General features: G+C 37.9%; 1 pseudogene; it reads left to right on the top strand.

The window, feature by feature from the left end:
* Positions 1-5,050: 5,050 nt before the first annotated feature.
* Positions 5,051-8,344, top strand: LOC138036766 (uncharacterized; annotated as a pseudogene).
* Positions 8,345-10,637: the final 2,293 nt, after the last annotated feature.

Here is a 10,637-nt window from a genome sequence, read left to right as displayed (position 1 = left end):
ATACTGTCACGTTCTTTATTCTATTTCATACATTACTCTTTTAACAATTTGCACTATGATTGCATGGTCAAAGGTAGACCATTATTTTCCACTGTTTCGTTCTCAGACATTAAAAATATATTTACAGTCATCAAATCATGATCACAACTGCATTTCTTGCAATGTACGAGTCAGGATATGCACAAAGTGTCAGGTGATTTCTGTGGGTTGGTTTCATTGTGTTATATCTATGAAGGTATTTCAATTACATTATTTCCTGGTTCTGTTTGCTTGCTCATTATCAAAAAGAACACTTTATTTGTACTTCTAGCAAAAGGCAGGTCACATGACCAGGTTATGCCAAGGACGGCTTTATAGTAAATTTTGTATCCAGGATGTGAAATATTACATTCCATTGAACAGGTGTGCATAATTGAAAATGTGATTAGTCTAAACATACAAGACTAATTAAAGTTTGTGTTAAACTATTAAAGTTGATCTTACTTTTGAAGAAAATTCAAATTGAATTTGTTGTAGGACCATTCTCATTGTCCTCGGTAGGTGGTGCCTTGGAGGCCACATGGAATCTACTTCTTCCTTAGATGGGGGTGGGGGCTTTGCCGCAATATGTTGGGGCTAAAAGCCAAGAGACGCATTTCTTCCAACCATGTCAACGTCCCAGATCCTTGACTGCAAGATTTTAGCCATCAGGGCTGGGATATAGTGATAGCTCTTGTTTGTCTTTACAATCTGCACATCCCACTGCTTTGTCCTCTGGTTATACTGCCTTGAGACAATTTGGTCTCCTAATTTACCATGTGCTTGGGGCTGGTTGACATGGAAATTCCAGTCTATGGCAGCTACTATCTCGGACAAAACTGTTGAGACAGTAACACAAATTCGCCTTTATTTGTAAATATCCCTACTTACTGTCCCCTTCACACTCCCCTCCCCGCCTCAGTCAATGTTGCTGAGTATTGTCATATGTTCTACAGTAGATTTCTGCCCAAGAGAAATTTCTCGTAGTCCTTGTGTTGTCTCTGATGTGTTAAACTCCACATGGGAAATTGAAAGACACTCGAGAGATCAAAAAAGACAACAATAGAGTTGTTACATGAAGCAAACGAGAGTGACTGCCTAGAAAAGTGTGATGGCCAATGGTTGCGATGCGCACTAGAAGTACTTGAAAATAATCAAGTCCTGTGCCTCGTTTTCATTGATGCTGTGCTTGACTTGTTAACTAAGGGCTGCGGCAAATACAGGAACATGATGATTGTTGGTCCTGGCAATTGCGGGAAAACACTCATTTTCAATCCAGTGACTAGTATTTTTCAAACATTTTGTAACCCAGCATCTGGAAGTTTCGCATGGGTTGGTGTTGATAAGGCCAAGTGTATATTTTTGAATGACTTTCAGTGGTCACCAATCATTATTCCTTGGCAAAATCTTTTATTAATTCTTGAGGGGCATGTCGTTCATTTACCCACACCAAAAACACACTTTGTGCGGGATATTTCTTTCGATAGTGACACGCCAATATTTTGCACTGGTAAAAGCCCCTCACTGTTTGTGAAAAACGGAATAATTGATGATCGTGAAAGTGACATGATGGCCTGTAGGTGGAAAGTATTCTACTTTAACTGTGAAATCCCAAAGGAGCGACAAAAGGAACTTCCTCCCTGTCCCAAGTGTTTCAGCGACCTTATTTTACATCTATAAAATCATTTAACAACCATGACACGGTTAACGTGTCATTAGAAAAGGGCTGTAAAAATATAGCAACGGGCATCGGTCGCGTTAACAAGCAATTGAAAGAGTCCTCTTCTCAAGTATTTTATGTTAACTGGTGTTAACCGTTGAAAATTCCTTGAAACTCCCTGTTAATCGTGCAAATTAGCAGGAAATTTTCAAGAATCCATGTTAACTTACAATTTGATCACAAACATCACATATCCATTTCAACTAAATTTTTATTCCTTGTTCGTGACATTTACGAGTGACGTTTTCGCATAAATGAATGGATGCTAATTGAGTTATAACATATTATTTGTACATAAGTGTAAGTGCGGTTCACAGACTTTCAAAGGGCGCGTAAATGGAAACTGTTGACGATATTTCATTTCAAATACTTTGTTCTGTTGCCGTTTCCTTGGATTATTAGACACATTCTGTTATCAATTGTTTGTACTGGAAATGTCATCATTGCTCTAATTATGCAGGCGGTAAATTCCTGGTATGTTTCCTTCGTAATATTGAAGTTAATGCCCTGTCTGCAAAGTTCTGACTTAACTAAGTGAAATAAATTTTCTATTGGATTAATATCAGGGCTTCTGGGTGGTATTTGTAGTAGCTGCGAACCCTTGCAAGCCAAAATACTTCAGACAGCGGCACAATTTTGACTGGGGTCTCCATCCTAAATCCATAACTGGGATATTCCCTTTCCAGCCCACATAAACATGGCGTCCAAGTTGTTCTCCACAAAACAAGCAAAGAACTCCCTATTCATATGCTCATACTGAGTGCACTGGATGACTCCTTTTCCATAGCTTATAGCAACAATTAATTTCACTACTCTCCCGCCACTGCCTACTTTAGCACCATTTCCCTGTGCAACCTTTATTAAGACCTTCGCATGTTTTTGGCCAAATACGCCATTGTGGTGCTTATGCTTGGTCTGCCGGATTGGTTTTGTGGTAGAAACTCAGTTACAAGCCCTTTCTTCCGTGCCTGTAAGTAAAAAAATCCTTGTTTTCTCAACACATGACACATTGTTCTGTTACTCACAGAGCCCGGTTGAATGCCTGCTGTCTCCATGATCCGAAACAACGAAAAGTTACCCTCTTTGTGCCTTAACCTTGTCAAAGCTCTCATTAATTTTCTTTCGTCTCGGTCACTCGATTTGCGTGGTCTTCTGCCCATGTTCTTAGAATCCCATTTTTGGAGTTGTACTGTTCTTTCCTCAGCCTATACACACTTGCATGATTCTTTTTTACAGATATATCCTTTTCTCGAGCTAAAAACGTTGCATAGGCCCGCCTTTTTGGTTCAATCAGTCCCCGGAATACCATACTTGCAGTGTAAATACACACAATTTTTTCCTTTTGTGACGTCACTAATGAAGTAAATTATATATTTTTTTCCTCACATAATTATTTCTCATGTCACGCTCACTGAACTGTCCAAATATTTTTGCCCCGGTTTGAATAACAACAGAGCTAATTCTGTTTCTTTACCACATGCAATCGTAGACAATCTCGTACAAAACTGTTGAGACAGTAACACAAATTCGCCTTCATTCTAAACATCCCTACTTACTCTCCCCTTCCCACTCTCCTGCCCCCCCCCCCTCAGTCAATGTTGCTGAGTATCGTCATATGTTCTACAGTAGATTTCTGCCCAAGAGAAATCAACATTGATGTTGGGGGGGAGGGAAAAGGACAGGTTTCAAGCGGTAGATTTGGATAACTTCTTGGAGTACCACAGATTTTCTTTTGTCTCAACAGGTTTTGTCTGAGACTGGAGCTGTTTCTTGCTTTGTACCCTCTGTAACTATAGAAAAAGAAAACACCTAGTTAACTTGTAACTTTTCAAAAGCATGCCATACACTCGCAACAACAATACCTAATGTATTGATTATTTCTTAAATGTACTTTTGCATTAGGCAACAAGTAAAGAAGAAATAATTATAAATTATTAATATTGTTACAGCTTGATACAGATCTCAATAGTTTTTGTAGCTTTCCAACTGTAATAATAAAATGTGAACAGATAACTAATAGCATACCTCAGCGGTGTCCTCTTTGGAGTGTACACTGGTGTCAGGCTGTTAGTGCACTTAATGTGGCCCGTCAGTGTGTCTATTGGTCAAACAAACAAAAATTAGACACTTTTGCAGGAAATGAATTCCAAATCACAACAATAGCTGTTACTATTTAGCTATCCTGTTACAAAAGGAAAATAAAAATGTTAGTAGTGGAGAGGTTGATGATCAAGATTTCAGAACTGAATGATGAATGATACATGAATCTGACATAATATTTGAAGCTATCACGGAGCTCTGGGTTTAGCACAATCTTTTGTAGTTCAGCAAAGTCCTTGTCTCGTCGATCAAACAATGGCAGGTTGTCATCATGTTCACAACTTCCACCTAACCATTCTTGTGAGTCGCAAACATGATGAAGTAAGCCAATCCACTTATCCTGACAAGTTTGGAAAAAAGAACAATGCCATTTAAAATTCCAAAAAGGTTACCGACTCAGGAATTACATGAAGTGGAATTTACATAGCTTTCACATGTTGTATGCTTTTTACCAGAGTTTCAGGATGAAGTCCAAGCTCTTCCATTTTTCTTCTTACAAAAATTTGGTTTATCAACAGAGTTGATAATGTAAATTGACCACCGTACAGAGATTCTAAAAGCTAGATTCTAAATTCTTAGCTTTTAGAATCTCTGTACGGTGGTCAATTTACATTATCGACTCCGTTGATAAACCAAATTTTTGTATACTACTTCCCCACCGACGCAGCACCACAATTTCTTTAGAAACTACCCCTTCATTCATTTTTGTTCTTGACCGATTTGCTGCAATTAGTATTTTTGCGCATTTTCTATCCCATTCTGAGTCCATCGAGTTCAAAATACACTTCAAACCGACTTTGTCTATATCAAAACGAGCATTGGATGCTTGGGATAACTCGTCTTTTCTGCTTGTATCAATCATGGCCAGGAGACCCTTCAGGTTCTGCTCCTTTTTTTGTGCCCCAGCCTCCTTGCTTCTTGATGTTGATACTTTAGTAAAAACAGCAGGCCATCAACATTGCAGGACTGCAATGAAGTTCTCAAATCTATGCCTGTTGTTTGATTCACAGAGACTGGTATTCTACTTGCAAGGCGGAGATCTTGTTTTGTGACTGTTGAATTGCTTGTTGTGTCGAGATTTCCACATTCTTTTCTGATTCAAGAGATTTTGTAATTCCATCCATGTTTTTTCTGCATGAAATCTGGTCATTAAATAGTTTCATGAGCCCGCAGTACAATAATAGTGCCCAGGCCTGCTCAATCGTTTTCAAGATGGCGGACAATGTGACTAAATGGCTCCAAGATTGTGGTTTATCGGAGTTTCAAAGCCTGTTTGAAGGTGAAGGATACGATGATCTTGATGTTATGGCTACAATAACTGACAAGGACTTAGAGGAAACAGGGACATCGAAAAAAGATCTTAGACTTTCATTGAGAATGAAAGCCATTCAGAACAAACTCGATACGTCCAAGATCAAAACACCTTTACCTCGGTCAGGTCTATCTTTGCATTTTGAATTGGGTAGTCTTTCTGTTTCACTTTTTGTTGTAAATTTGATGTCGCTTTTGTGCAAAGACTTTATTTGAATTTGTATGCATCTATAACTAACATTATACTTTTTTAAAAATCTGTACTTGACTATTTAAATCTGTACTTTTGAAAAAGATTGTGACAGATATATATCGATACACTGTGATTGGCTAAGCTTTGATACAGATCTGTCACAATCTTTTTCAAAAGTACAGATTTAAATGGTGTATTATACCATACTATAACATTAAATGTTCACTTTAAAAATCAGATCACCCTTTTAGAAATCCAATTTGTTTTTATTCAGTTCTGCCAGGTTCTTCAAAGAAACTCACAAGAGATCTGTTTATACCATATCAAAAGTCCAAATATTGGTACGAAAATCCTCAACATCCACGTACTAAATATTTCAATGAAATTTTGCCAAGGATCTTTGAAGCTACAAGACCGCACATGACTGAATGTGCATTTGAAGAGTACTTATTCAAAGAGAGAAAAAAGAGATGGGAAACAAAAATCGAAATGGAGTAAATAGAACAAAAAGTTAATTATCTTTTGAGTATTGATAATGATGCTTGCTATGGTAAATACTTGAACTCTCAATCAAGTGTCCTTCTGGATTTATTAAAGACCAGTATATTGGTGAAACAGTTCGGTCAATCTTCGATATTATGGAGTTAACAGTTGAAGAAAATATTCCTGGTCTAATGATTTTTATAGATTTTCAAAAGGCTTTCGACAGTTTGGAGTGGAATTATCTTTTAAACTGCCTGGAACATTTTAACTTTGGTTCTGACTTTATTCGATGGGTAACAACCTTTTACAAAAATATACAAAGTTGTCATAAACAATGGTATCACTTCAGATTATTTTACCCTTCAAAGAGGAGTCAGACAAATAAAAAATAAAAATAAAAATCAAGTGTCCTTCATTGTGGAGTTAAGGAACTGTCACACTTGGAAGAAAAACTGATTCAAGAAAAAATGACATTGAAGAAACCTATGGTAAGCTATTTACAGCAAATGGCACTGCCATATCTGGGCAAAGGAACAAAAACAGTATTGTGAATCACAGATTGGGCATTTCAACATTATTATTGGAGGAATAACAAATGCCAAGTCTTGGTCATCTGGGGGCCACGTAGAAAAAAAGAAAATGATCGCAAAGCAAAAAATAGAAAACGAAAACGAGAAGAAACAGCAATGCATAACCTGATTGTGAAACTTACAGATGAATTCACCTATACCCTTTGCTTCCCTGATGGCTATGGTGTAGTAATAATAATAACTTTATTTTTCCAATATGGTAGACAAATGTAACTATTTAAACTGTCTAAAAAACAAAACGTTGCAAAACGTAGAAAAAAGAAAATGATCGCAAAACAAAAAATAGAAAACGAAAACGAGAAGAAACTGCAATGCATAACCTGATTGTGAAACTTACAGATGAATTCACCTATACCCTTTTCTTCCCTGATGGCTATGGTGTAGTAATAATAATAACTTTATTTTTCCAATATGGTAGACAAATGTAACTATTTAAACTGTCTAAAAAACATTGGGCAATATAATTAATATGCAATTGATAATATTTACAAATACTGTAAAATATAGAACTAGAGATAAATAATTAAAATATTTAGAAAATTATAATATTATATACATTAGGATTGTAGAACACTTTGTTTATAGCTTTCCTGTTAGTTCATTATTAAAGTGTCTACTGGCTTTGATTATAAATGAATTTGCCGCTCTTTTGGTACGGGCTGGTGGAACTGCTACTATACCCTTAGCCTGAGATCGTGTGCTGTACTGGTTTTGATAGTGCTGTGGGAACAGATGGTTAAGTTTATGTTCATTGCTTTTCATTTGTTTGAAGAAAGACATGGAAATAGTATAAAGTCTATCAAACCCTTTACTGAGATCGTAATAGCAAAATCAAACTGCTTGTTTTGGGTTGTCTGTGTTTGTATAGAGAAAGTTCATGAGGTCGACCAAGGCAGCAGTGGTGGATGATCCCTTCAAAGAGCCAAAGTGTCTGTCATCCAGATTAGCTTTGATCTGTTCTAATAGAATACTGTTGAGATGACTTTCGAAGATCTTAGCCAATGGTGATGTAACTGAAATTGGTCTGAGGTCTTTTCCAGGGTCAGCAATCTTGGCTGTTTTAGGTACTGGCGTTACGTGAGCTCTTTTCCATACTGATGGGAAGCGACCTTCAATGATGCTAGAGTTAATGATATTCACGATTAGTTTAGCTAGTTCATAGCAGTTGTCCCTCAGCACACTTATAGGGATCTATTCTGGACCACAGGACTGATTGGTTTGTAAACCATTGAGCTTGTTCTATACTTAGGAGGAAGCAGTCAACATCATGTAGCTGTTCCGCAACTGTAGACTTTGTGGTGGTAGGTTTCAAAGGCTGATATTCCTGCGTGACTTTAAGGAAAAGATTGTTAATGGCATTCGCCATCTCAGGTCCTGTGAGGTCTTGTGAACCAAAGGCTAGCTTCTGAGGAATCGTACTTTTGCACTGCCTGGAGATAGATTTGACACCTTTCCACCAAGACTTAGTTAACTTTGCTTCTTCAAGGTGGTGCTAATAATATCTTTTCGTAGCACTCTTGATTTCACGAGCTACTTTGTTGCTTAGGTAGTTACGAAGTGGAATATTACCACTTTTCCATGCACGTTGGCGCTTGTTAATCAAAGATTTTATGCGAAATGTCATCCATGGCTTGTCGATTGTGTTAATTCTACAAGATGACACTGGTATAATAGGTAAGTCAAAACTTTATCGTAAAAGATGGTAGTTTTCTCATCTACAGAAGTACAATTGTACACATCGTCCCACTTTGTGTTTTTCCCCAACATGCCGTCTGTGAAGATGAGATTGACATTTAAACCTTACATAAACTGCAAAGGTCTGAAAAAGTGAAGCTGAATTGTCTAGTTGAGCAAGGTTTTTTTGCGCTTGATGCCCTGTTGCTGATTCATATGACCCCCCCTTATCTTTGTACCAGGAAAAAACAATAGCCCCCCCTCTTTGCTAATTTAAAATAGCCTTGGCCGCCACTACATAAATAATGACCGGTCCCTAAGAGACCACACAAAGATTCGTATTAGTCAGCACTTTAAGAAGATTACCCTTCTTGATCACATTAGCAGTAACTCTAATGTATGACATAGAGTATTGCACTAATGGTTCATTTGTAAAGATCTCAGTTAAAAGTTCAAGGTCATTTCCAGCTTAGTGGAGCATTTATGATTTAAGTGTTTCATAAACTGTGGTCAGTTTTAAAAAATAAAACGTAAGAACAAAAATAAAATTGTAAGAACTACATAGGTGAGACTATCAAGTTTCGACTTCAGCCAAGGTATTGACATATTTTTGTCCCCAGAAAATATGAAACGGTCGGGAAATTCCCCGGAAGCTGGCGAAAAGACGCAAATCATCAAGGTAGTAAAGAACAAAGAGAGTATTCTTGAGGCATGGTCTTCGACAGTGCTACCAACTGTAAAAGATCAAACAATGAAAAATTCGAGAAGATTAACAGTTTACTATGGGAATGATATGTGAGAGCGTGGCAATCGAATATTCCAGTTGATGGTCCAGTGTTAAGAGAAGAAGCGAGACTAATTGCTGATAAGCTTGGCAAAACTTCGATTAAAGGCGCTGATGGTTGGCTTGCTAAATGGAAGCAGAGGCACAATGTAGCACTACAGAGTGTTGCCGTTGAGGAGGAAGATGTTTGTAAAGAAACACTCAAAAGCTGTTGAGAGTGGCTAAAGGAATTGATAAGAAGTTTTGAACCAGCCTATATTTAGAATCAGGATGAGACTGGTACTACATGAAAAGTGCTTACCTGAGAAATCATTACCAGAAAGGGGCGAGCGCTGCAGAGGTGGGAAAATTGTGTGGCAAGGAATCACACCAGCGTTTTTTGTTAATGCCGCTGGTAGGAAGTAAACCCCAATTCTAGTTGGCAGTAGTAAAAAACCACACTGTTTCGCCAATTTGCCGGATATCTCTCGTCCTTGGGGATTATTTCAGTAATGACAAGGCGTGGATGAAGTCAGACATGATAAGCGCAGTGACGGACAGATCCTCTTGTTTCTGGACAATGCACCCTGCAATCCCCCTTCTATAAAGGGTATGTTCTCGAATATCAATATTGAGTTTCTTCCAAGAACACCACCTCACGCACTCAGCCCCTAGATGCTGGCATTATCCAAGGAAGCTTTTTCGATACATTGCCAGTGAAATTGATGGTCAAAAATCAGCAAGTGAGATCATCAAGTCTGCTCACTTGTTGATGGCTATCAGGTGGATGGTGAGTGCTTGGGAGGAGGTGAAGCCAGAAGTTATAAGTAGGTGTTTCAGGCACATGGGGATGTATCCCAATGAAGTAGAAGGCATTGAGATTGACAATCCTTTTGCTGGCAAGGAGGAGCTCGACATGGAAACTTTGCAGTATAAGCTTTCTACCTTGGGGCAAGATCTTGACATGTGAAGCTTTGATGATGATGTAGACACATATGAGTCACCGATAGACACCTCAGGTCAATTCTGTCAAGGGAGCTCTCGGTCTTGTTAATAAGTTGGTGGAGTTTTCTGATTGGCAGGGCAACAAAGAACTGTGTAAAGCTGTTGCACGCGTTAAAGATGTCTTGGTGGATTCACAACTCCATTCATTCAAACAATCAATGAACAACAACTTATTTATTAAATCATAGAAGACTTAGATTAGAGACTCAAAATGCTATTGTCTGAACCCTTGCTGTTTTACTTTTTTCTATAGAGAACTGATATATGTCATAATTGCACCTTAGTGCTGTAGCAGTGCGTTATGCATTGTAATCATCTGAATGAGAAATTAAAAGTAGAAGCCATCCAAGAAGTTACTGCACAACCAGTAAACTGGTAGTGGGGGACAGTTCTCAGTCTGAATGAAAATCCACATACCACTTATGCCATGGTTTACTTGTAACATATATTTTAACTATTATCCTGTGAAAGTGCATGGCATATCACCTGATACTCAGCCAACAAGGCCGTAGGCTGAATGGGATAAAATCATGCGATATTCCGTGTTGAATAATAAATATAAATAGATGTCTTGAGCACTGCATTGATTGTGTGACGCCAAAAATAGTTGGTCAGTTAATTTCTGTGGTTTCAAATGGAATTTCTTGCTTGTCCCTTGTATTCTTTGCATACTCATCTGATGGGTTGTGAGCAAAAAAAAAAAATTAAACTGGATGGTCAGATATTCTGTAATGTGTCACTTCACCGCACTGTAATACTAGTACATGCTAGACGTACTGT

The sequence above is a fragment of the Montipora capricornis genome, chromosome 2 (genome assembly GCF_036669925.1).
Source record: "Montipora capricornis isolate CH-2021 chromosome 2, ASM3666992v2, whole genome shotgun sequence".
Taxonomy (NCBI): Eukaryota; Metazoa; Cnidaria; class Anthozoa; order Scleractinia; family Acroporidae; genus Montipora; species Montipora capricornis.
The sequence above is the reverse complement of the archived record's forward strand: the minus strand, read 5'-3'. Positions and strand labels throughout refer to the sequence as shown.